The sequence below is a fragment of the Pteropus vampyrus genome, unplaced genomic scaffold (assembly GCF_000151845.1).
Source record: "Pteropus vampyrus isolate Shadow unplaced genomic scaffold, Pvam_2.0 Scaffold152, whole genome shotgun sequence".
Taxonomy (NCBI): domain Eukaryota; kingdom Metazoa; phylum Chordata; class Mammalia; order Chiroptera; family Pteropodidae; genus Pteropus; species Pteropus vampyrus.
Genome location: NW_011888933.1, coordinates 402321 through 412315, shown reverse-complemented (window position 1 = coordinate 412315; position 9995 = coordinate 402321). Strand labels below are relative to the sequence as shown.

Genomic DNA, 9995 nt, shown 5'->3' with positions numbered 1-9995 from the left:
AGTAGACTGGGGAGTACCTAGCAGTCATCACTCCTCCCTCTTTCCTCCCCAAGCCACTGAGATGAACCGACTCTTTCTTCTCCAGTATATTAAACCTTTTCCTCGTTCTTTCATTCCCTCACACTTCACTGCTCCTCAGCACATTACATAAAGCACGTGCTTTGACTGTCAGGGGAGTCTGGAAATATCAGGAGCAGATGAACAGAACAACTGGTGCTGCATTGCAGACTTGGTAGTTTAAGCATGATCTGACTTGGCATCATGAGTCCTGAGGGGAAAAGGACACTGACTCTCTTGCTGCCTGCTCACTGTGTGGCTCATCTCCCAGAATGAGTCACCATTCAGCAACACTCATAGAAAATACAATTCAAAACTCAGCCAAGCTAATGAGCACAGAAAGAGGAAAATCTATGTCCTTGGCTCTTGTTGCAACTTTTAACAAATATGCAAATGCTAGAACACACAATGAGAATTAAAAACCTGCTTTTACAGTTGATTTCAGCATTACTCAGTACTTAAGACATAGGCAAAATGGATAATAAGGGAGGAAAATCAGAGATTTTTCAGAGAATAATCATCTTTAATAGAGATGATTCGAGCTTCAGCAGCCTGAAAATTAGACTTAATATTTTCAGTCCAAATTTTCTATTTGGCAACACAGGTCGAGGCACTGCTGGGATATGAGCGCCTCTGGGTCTTAGATAAGCGACTCCAGCTTGATGGGTCAGTCCTCTGAGTGAAATAACAATCTTCTTTTTTGCAAAACAGGTTACATTTGCCCAACCAGACTGTCGTGGTTTCATTCTTGTGCAGCATTGTGAAACAAGTCATGGAAAAACATATGAAAGGGATACCTGCTACAGAAGAGATTATCAAAAGTTCATAGTGAAAGATCTAGAGCTGATGTTGATTTTATTCTCTCAATGAATCTCTTCCTCTTCTGAACATCCCCACATACCATGTTTAGATCTCACTGATAGCATTGGTCCTATGGAGCACTTTACTGAGGTCACTTGTTGCTTGCTTTTACTTGTTGTGAGTGTTTTGAGTAGTTATGTTTCATTCATCTTCATGTTCCTTTTGGTCTATAATGCAATGCTTATTTTCTATAGTAGGTGTTAATAAGTATTTTTTGAATTGATATAAGGAAGACAGACACTTAGTATCTGTGTTTGGTTTTGAAAATGGAAATCATGTAACAAAATGGGGTTACAAAAATTTTACCACAATGTGAATAATGTTTGTGGGAAAGATTGTGTTAGAAAGGAATACCGGAAATAAAGAGGCAAATAGAGAAACTATAAGAGGGGGCTAGATTAAAAGTAAAGGCTCTAGAACTGTTGGCTAGACTACTAAGGAATTAAGTAGAAACTCTGAAATATTGTAATGAAAAGACTGTCGTGAAAGGATGTAGTGAAAGACTTGACATGGTATAAAAATGGGAATGAAGGTTTGGAGTAAAGGAAATATGTTTTTGACTTTAGGTAGAAGTAAGACATCTAATTAGAAATATTTTCTTGATGATAAAAATTACTGAACTAGGAAGAATATGAAACGTCAGGATAAATAACCTAAGAGGCATCTATAATCTTAACAGCTAATGAACACACAGATATTGAACAACTTTTCATGCTCATTCCTAAAAAATTGATCACAATGTAATAGTTGGCCTCAATTGAAAATCTCACTGAAATATCCTGCAAGGAGAATTCTAAGTGAATGTCCTTGTTGATCCGCTGGCTATAAGGTAATGATTGCCTTACTGTTTGAGGTCAGGAGCTCAGAAATTTCTTTTCTGACAAATGGACGATCCGAATCTTAAAGCAAGTGAATGTTCAAAGTTATGGACGTACTTAAACTTCTTTAATGGAATGTACCAGTATTGTCTCGGAGAAATGTTATATATTCTGTTTTTGAAGTTCAACCTGAATAAATATCACCAGTGTCCTTTTTTCTCTACTTCATTTTTGAATCCATAAAATGATTTCAAAATGGTAAGTTCTTAGGTAATAAACTGCATTTCCTTATTGGATAACAGGGCTGTTTATTCATTAACCTTAGGAAAAATAGTTTGATTTCAATTAGATATACCTCCCTAGTTTCATTATTTAAAAAAAAATAAAAGCTTCTTGCAATCTATTTTTTCTTTTTGACATATTAAAATGAAAGATTCTGCTATTTAAATTTTCTAATTCTAATCATTAAGTATTTCAGAAAAAAGGGCCTTCTTTTTCTCCAAGGATGATGATGATGATAATAATAATAATGATGATAACAACAACAACAACAACAACACAACTACTATTACTTTTATAAGCAATTTTTAAAAAGAATCAGTTCATTGGGTAATTTTTCTCCTTGCTGCATTTTGGATTTTGCTATCCTTTATCTTAAAGCCCAAATACATTTTTCTCTTTCCTTAAAAATTGGCTATTGCTTATTTTCTCATCAGCTTGAAAAATAGAAGTTTGTGACTAAAGCATTGAAAAAAATTGAAGTAAATCTGCTCTCCTCAGATCTCTACCAGAACATAAATGTTGACATAGAGAAAACTGCCTTTACTCAAAAAGTAAAATAAAATAAATAAATTGCACTAACTTGGCCTAGGTCAAAATGCATGTAAGATATTTTCTCGAGGTGAGTTCTCACCCAATTCATGTAAGTCTTGATTGCATTAAGAAAGAAAACAAAGAATAGAGTTTGAAGCAAATACAGATGCCACTTTCAGAAAGCACATTTTAGGAGGGGAAGTTCATTCAATGAGAATAACAATGGTCCCTGTCCTCATGAAAATAACTGCCATCTGGCCTAAGAAAAATATAGTGCTTGAAATGCTTTGTGGACCACGTTGAGGTTGCACATATAATCTGAGTGCAACTTGAAAACACTGTTCATGTTCAAGAACTTGGCTGTTTGGTGACAGGTTTCGTTTCTAGTGGTATTTCACCTTTTGAAGGTAAATTGTAGCTACCCTAGCTGATAATTTAGCATCTTAGGAGTAGAACCATCAGATAAGGTTGAATTTAATTTTTTTAATATGGAGGACTAAAAGCCTCTCAAATTATGTTTAATTTTTTAAAACTAAATTTTAAAAAATAATGAGCATTTCTTCAATTCTAACTAGAAATGCTTGAGTATCCTGTTCTCCAAATGATGGTAAATTTCAACTTTCCATTATGTTCTCCAGTGCAACCGGATGCAAAAAAACTATATGAAAACAAAATGCTTTTCTTCACCAGGTCTATAGCAAAATGGAAATTATCAAATATGCTTTTTAGATAATATTTTGAAAAATCTGTTTGGTTAAAATGTTATTTTATATAAAATTTTAAGTAAGACTCTTTTTAATAATATGATTGCCTTAAAACTATACTTTTCTTCCTATAGCATTTAATCATTTTGTTAACTATCAGACCAAGTCATTCTCTTTTTTAATTTTCTTTTTCTTTTTTGATATAAAGCCATCAACTTTATTTTATTATTTATTTGTCTGTTTGTTTGTTTAACACCTACAGAACCTGGTATTCCTAGATGGTCTCCCATCCAAGTACTAACCAGGCCTGACCCTGCTTAGCTTCCGAGATCAGACAAGATCAAGCACGTTCAGGGTGGCATGGCCATAGACTAAACCAAGTCATTCTTGCCTCTGTGTTGCATGGTGCATTTCAGAATTATCCAAGAAAAATAAAGCAGAAACCATAAAGTTTCCTAGATTCATGAGAGTTTTTACTTTCACAGCTAACTTCTCTTTAGGAAAACAGACCCAAATTACAATCTCAAATAAAACTTTTTTGAGAGGTAAAAGGATCTCTACAAAAGTTCGGAAGGTATGATTGATAACCTGGCAAGGGGAATGAAAATGAGTCAGAAAAATCAAGCTATTTTCAGACATATTCTGAGAACCAAGAATTGGTCAACTTCTTCATGATCAGGACTACTGTATATGAAATACTGAAATTATAATTTAATTTTGAAAAAAAGGTACACATCCTGATTAAGAAATTCTTTCATACGTCAGAGGGAAAAAATGGTATCTTTCATATATTTTCATAGTAAATTGAATCACTTTGCCATATTTTAAGAAAATAAAATGAAAAATTGTGAAATATGACTTACCATATCATGAAGAAATTTCATTTATTTCTTCCCTAGGATTGTGTTTTTCATACTAAATGAAGCTCTGTGTTTATAGACATACTACAGCTTATGATTATAGTAACATCTGCCTATCTGGGATCTTCTCTAATCAAAATTATAAAGTAATTAGAACTTGCCTTGAGCAATTTTCCATTTGCTTCCTGAATCCCATTTCTTCATTTTCTTCAGGTTGTCAGCAGTCATCTGAAGCCACCTCATATGCCCAGGATCCCACCATTCACCTTAAAGCCCAGTGTCATCCTACCTACCTAGATAGCATCTCACTCATGTTTTTCTCAACTCCGCAGCTCCATCAAAACTGATCTACCTTTCTCTTTCTGCTAGGTTCCTACAATAAGACAACCAGAGTTATTACAATATAAGTTGGTTTTATGCTTTCTAGATATCATTTGCATTCTGATATAGCTTCAATGTCTTCAAATAAAAGTGAATATTTTAACAGTTTTATGTATGATATTGATGGCACTGGCAATTTACAAGTGTTTTTAGAGGTGTGCTTGATAACAGTGAGACCCAATACACAGAGAAGAGATATAGATTGAAATGTATATGTGCCATTGAGTTGGTTGTGGTTCCTGGTGGCCCTATGAATGAGTGATGTCCACAATGTCCCGTCCTCAACAGCCCTTTGACAACGTGATATATTCAAGACAATGCAAAAGATAATCCAATTGCTCACAAGTCTATAAGGAGTAGTAAAATTGTAATGTTATTGACAAGATGCAAAACCGAGCTTTTTAAAGCTCTAGAAGCATTAGCAATTCCCTCAGCGCCTTAATGTTTGTAGTTTGTATTTAATTTATTGACATTAAAGCAATTGGAAAATTTCAGGGAGCACATTCCCCAAGGAATTTCTCTTGAGAAATTTGAGATCAATATAATATTACAACCCAACTTAATTATGAAATGTTTAATATACGAGCTACAAACAGCAATATAAATATGTACACATTACTACATGGGAAACTTCCAACACCACCAGCAGCAAAACCTTTAACTAGAATATGATAATAGAAAGCTAGACTATATTGGCATACTATATTTTTTTCTGCTTAAATGTGTTTTTCCTGTTTCCAGCTGGACCCTTAAAATTAGAAGCACAGTTTTCCAGTAGGTGCTATTTCTGATCTGTGCTTTTCTTTTCTAATTACTTTTGACTTCATACATGGTATCCTTAACCTGTGATGTTCTCGCACTGATAATCATTTTGATTTACTATACTTCCTCTTTGACTAAATTTAAATGCTAGGCAGATTTTGTTCAAGCTCTAGAAACTTTATTTGAGTAGGTTAATTTGTCAGTCTAAACAAATTTGAGCACATAGGTCGAGGTAGGAAAAAATGGCATAATACACTGTGCTACCTACCAGTCTTAGCCCAACCAGGTTGCAAATGCATTTCAGGAGAAGACTGTGAGTGACTGTGGATGGTTCAGCCAAAATCTGAGGCCATTACTAGAAAAATCTTAAAAAAACAAAAAACATGTCCTTCAATGAGATTGCCCCATTTCAAGCACATTTTAAATGTAGGAACTCCAAGTCTGACTCATCGTTGTATCCCCCGTAATGACTAAGTATAGTTCCACTATCTAAAGTGGGTATAATACAAAATCTGTTAAATTTAAATATCCACAGGACTGAACTTTGTGTAGTCACGATTTCTTATCTTAAATGCATTTGCCCCATCAACTAACTTTACCTCAAATGCATTTTTCTCCATGAATAAATTTTTTCTTGTTTAAATCAGGAAATCTTTAGGAAAAGAAATCTTTGGAAGAAAAAGCTGGTAGGCAAGGATCGACAGCTGCAGTGTTGGCCTGGGTGATCCTTCAAGATCACTTGGGAGGGATATGCCAACAGTGGCCTTTTTAATGAATGCTAAGGTGCCAGGGAAACAAACAAACAAAAAACCCCAACAATCTGCTCTTTTAATTTCCTTCCTCACCAGTTGATGACAGGAAATAGTTTCAGAGAAACCATTTACTCTCCAAATTAAGCAAGGAATAGAAGCAAGGAACTTTCTTTTTTTCTCTGCTTTTATGAATTTATCTAAGGTATTTGTTTAGCAGACAGCTTCGAACTGCACAGTGCTTTCCTTGTTGACTAGTTTCCATCAGCAGCAGCAATTAGCATCGGTTTCCTAGGCAACCATTCTGTACCCTACTGAGAAAAACCTTTTCTTGACAGAAGCATTCTGTCTAGAATTGTTTTGTTTTCTTTCTTTCACAAGTATAAGGTAGGCTTGTCATTTAACACAATGTTATTATGCCTGTTATCCTTCCAAGAGGAAGCATTTACTGGCTTTTATATTCTATATGATGAATTTCTTATCAATGTCTCTTACTTCTCTCTTAACAACCTGAAAGAAATCAACAAAAATATGTTCTCAGGCATATGCCAACTTGCTCGGATTTTTTTTTTTTTTTCTTTTTTGGTATACAGTACAATTCGTGAGCTTTTGCATTTTCAAGTAATCACAGCTGGTCCTGATGAAAACCCAAAAAGTATACTTTCAAATCAAACTGGTGTGTTTCCCAAGCATGTTATATATGGCTCAGAAGCACAGTGGAATTTTCAAGGCCACTGAGGTTTCAACTTTATTGCTTTTGTTATAAATCGACCAAGCTATATTGATAGAGTAATATAAAAAAAAAAAAAAGAACTAAAAAATATGTGCTAAAAACCAGGCCTTGAGACTGTCTTGAAATTTCTGAAATGATGATATTGTGACCAGAAAAACATAAGTGGTATAGCCTAGATCAGCACCATAGGAAATCCAGAGGGCTCCAATGGTTATACGTGGTGAATAGTATGGTACAACAGTAGAGTAAACTTTACTTCATAATTTTAGTTTAAATAATAAGTGGTACAAGCCTGAAATATTGTCTGTTAGGCAGTGACCCTACATGCAGGAAAGAAATTATTCACTGGGAAAAATGACAGAATTATCTCAATGTATGACAAAAACTTTCAAGCCTTTACTGGACGTTTTGTCAGTCATACATTGATCATAGACTTAGGTGATAACCAAACAGCAAGAGTGATTAAACGGTATTTTACAATTATGTAAGTAAGCACTTCATATATATTATTTCATTTAATTGTCACAATATATTATAATATGAATACCACTTTTATTCCCCTTTACAGATGGGGAATCTGAAAGTTAGAAAGATTGTCACTAACTTGTGGCTAATAAGAGATAAAGGTAGAATTTGATTCCAGGTTTTCTGACACCTGAACCTACTATTTACGTAAAATATTTGTACTACACTGATGTAAATAAAAGTGATATCCAAACAGGATAATAAGTTGCCTTTATCCATTGTTTTGCCAGTATCCCCATATGAAAAATGTATTAATGTGTAGATTAAGTTATATTGACGGGAAATAAAAGTGCCTAGTGTAACAACTTTTTAATAACCTGGTATCGCAGTATGATGTTTATTCATTACTTAGGTGAAATGTAAGTAGCTTAACGTGCTTTCTTTTGTGTATTATCAAATATGTTTCTATGGATGAGCCATATTTCAATTTATTTCTCATACCTATTTACTTCCTATATATATTTCCACCATTCTAGTTCCCCAATACAAGGAAAAAATATTTCTCACCAGATTTCAGTTTATCTACTGAGGACTGCTTTGATATTATTTTCTGAATACTGACCCTATCTCTGTTGCCCAGATTAAGTCTTTAAGATGACTTTACTTTTGACCTTTAGACATTTATATAGTGGTGATTTGTTATCACCTGTTCCCTGGGTTTTATCTTTAAATCCTATATTTTATATCAACTTAAAATTAATAACATTTTCAAATGTTATGAGATAAATTGTTTTAAAGAAGTTGGTTTCAATGTTTTCCTTCCAACCGATTTGTAGGCAAATCACTTTCAGATTATTTTCAAGTTGTCATTCATTTTACTTAGGCCTGACATGACTTTACAGACATGTCATGAGATGATCTTGTATGACTTATAGAAACTGTCTCACTACCATAATGACACTACTGATGAAATAATAAGTTAATGTTCAAATATTGGTTATAAGGTTCTCATTATAATGCGAAAATTATTGTTAATTATATTGAAATTTTGACATTAACGAAAGAGAATAAAATGGATATTACACACACTCTTTAAGACAATTTTTAACATAAACTAAAAATGTCCACTTCTAGAAAACTTTAGACGTTCAAAAGGAAGATAATTGAGTCTTTCAAATTTTCAGTCTACAGTAAGAAGTATCATGTTTTCAGCTGTGAAGAGCAGTGGTATCTTTTAATTAAGTATAATGATAATAGTTTCCCAATTTATGTGTAATCTAGATTCATCTTTAATCTTTTGAACATGTAGGTTCTATTTATAATTTTATACATATAACGTTTGGAAGAAAAAAATTAAAAATAGGGCAGAGATTAAGAAAGGGAATAAGGAGGTAAAAGAAACTAAGTAATGAAATATTAAAATGTAGTCTAATCTTTTATTTCAAAAAGAACCTTTCGTGTTGCTAATTGTCCTCAGGAGTAGACAGGGGTTATCATGCCTTGTGGAACTCTTCAGAATCACTCTATTGATTTTTAAATGTCTGAATTTCATTGAAAATTAATATATACAAGTAAGATAGATTATTTATTACACTATCTTATTTAATCCACAAGATATATAGGTAGGTAGATAGGCAGAGGCGGGGAGGAGGTTGGGAGAGGTAGGAAGAGGGGAAGAAGGACGAAATGGAGGGGGAAAGAGACTGATTCAAAATATAATCAGGAATGGTAGTTGTATAGTTTAGATAGATGAGCAGGTCTGAGAGTATGTTTCCTTGGTTCATACCTTTAGAAACTTTTGAAGTTCAGATAAATTCTATCCAAGCAGATTCCTTATCTTGAAAGCCTAGTTTTTAAGCAGTATACCCTCTGTCATCCTGGGCGGGGTGAGGAAGACTTTCCAGAGGATGCTTAATCTAAACCAAGTAAAAACAGGCAGATCTCTTCCAACCTGCTTATGAATTGGCAAATTCTGATCATGAGCCATAATAAAACTTTAATGAAATATTCATTCTAAAATCGTAACTAAAATTATGAGAACAAACCTCACCCTACTCCTCTTGTCCAGTACAATTTGTTTCTATTCTGGCTATAAGTGGGCTTATTTCTTTGTATGGTAGATGTTTTTATATAGAGATAATGAAGGTTAGAGTCTGCAGAATTTATTTCTAACCTATAATATATTTTTAATCTCAAAAGGCTTCTTTCATTTTTAGTTGAAATGTGGAACATCATACCTGGAATATTTTTCTGACTAGGTTATATAAAATTAGCATTGATATGGTCCAGTCGATGCCATTTCAGGCTAAAAGCTAGTTATCTGGCTTCTCACAGACTGATCATTTTAATGATAACTCTCCCTTCCCCGCCCCAATTTTAATGAAACTATTGTACTACATTGGTATGTATTATATGGCCTTAAAGATCTTTAAAGCATCTGCTATCAAGAAAAATAGTAGCTCTTAAGAAAGAGACCATCTGATATATCATTTCCATATATTTCATTCCAACTTTATCTTAACATGATTTTCTGAATTAGTCTCGTTTACACTGATCCTGGATAATGCTGTTTAATCACAAATTCATACTTGAGGCATCTTCTTTAGACTTTAAATCATGGTATTTCTGCAAATCAGCACAAAAACTTATTTTAATGACACTTTTCTAGAAAACTAGCAAAACTACAAAACATATTTTAAGTTAAATCCAAAATGAATCCTCTCTCCTCTTTGAATTTTTACTAGGTACAAAATAAATCAAAATGTTTCTGTTTATATAAACAGCTTTATAAA

The 9995-nt window shown here is 33.4% G+C and overlaps 1 protein-coding gene and 1 pseudogene across 16 annotated transcripts in view; one reads left to right on the top strand and one right to left on the bottom strand.

Moving 5' to 3' along the window:
• MAP2 (microtubule associated protein 2) overlaps positions 1-9995 on the top strand; it is a 259216-nt gene that overhangs the window by 199914 nt on the left and 49307 nt on the right. The window lies entirely within an intron of this gene.
• LOC111745352 lies at positions 3507-3625 on the bottom strand (annotated as a pseudogene).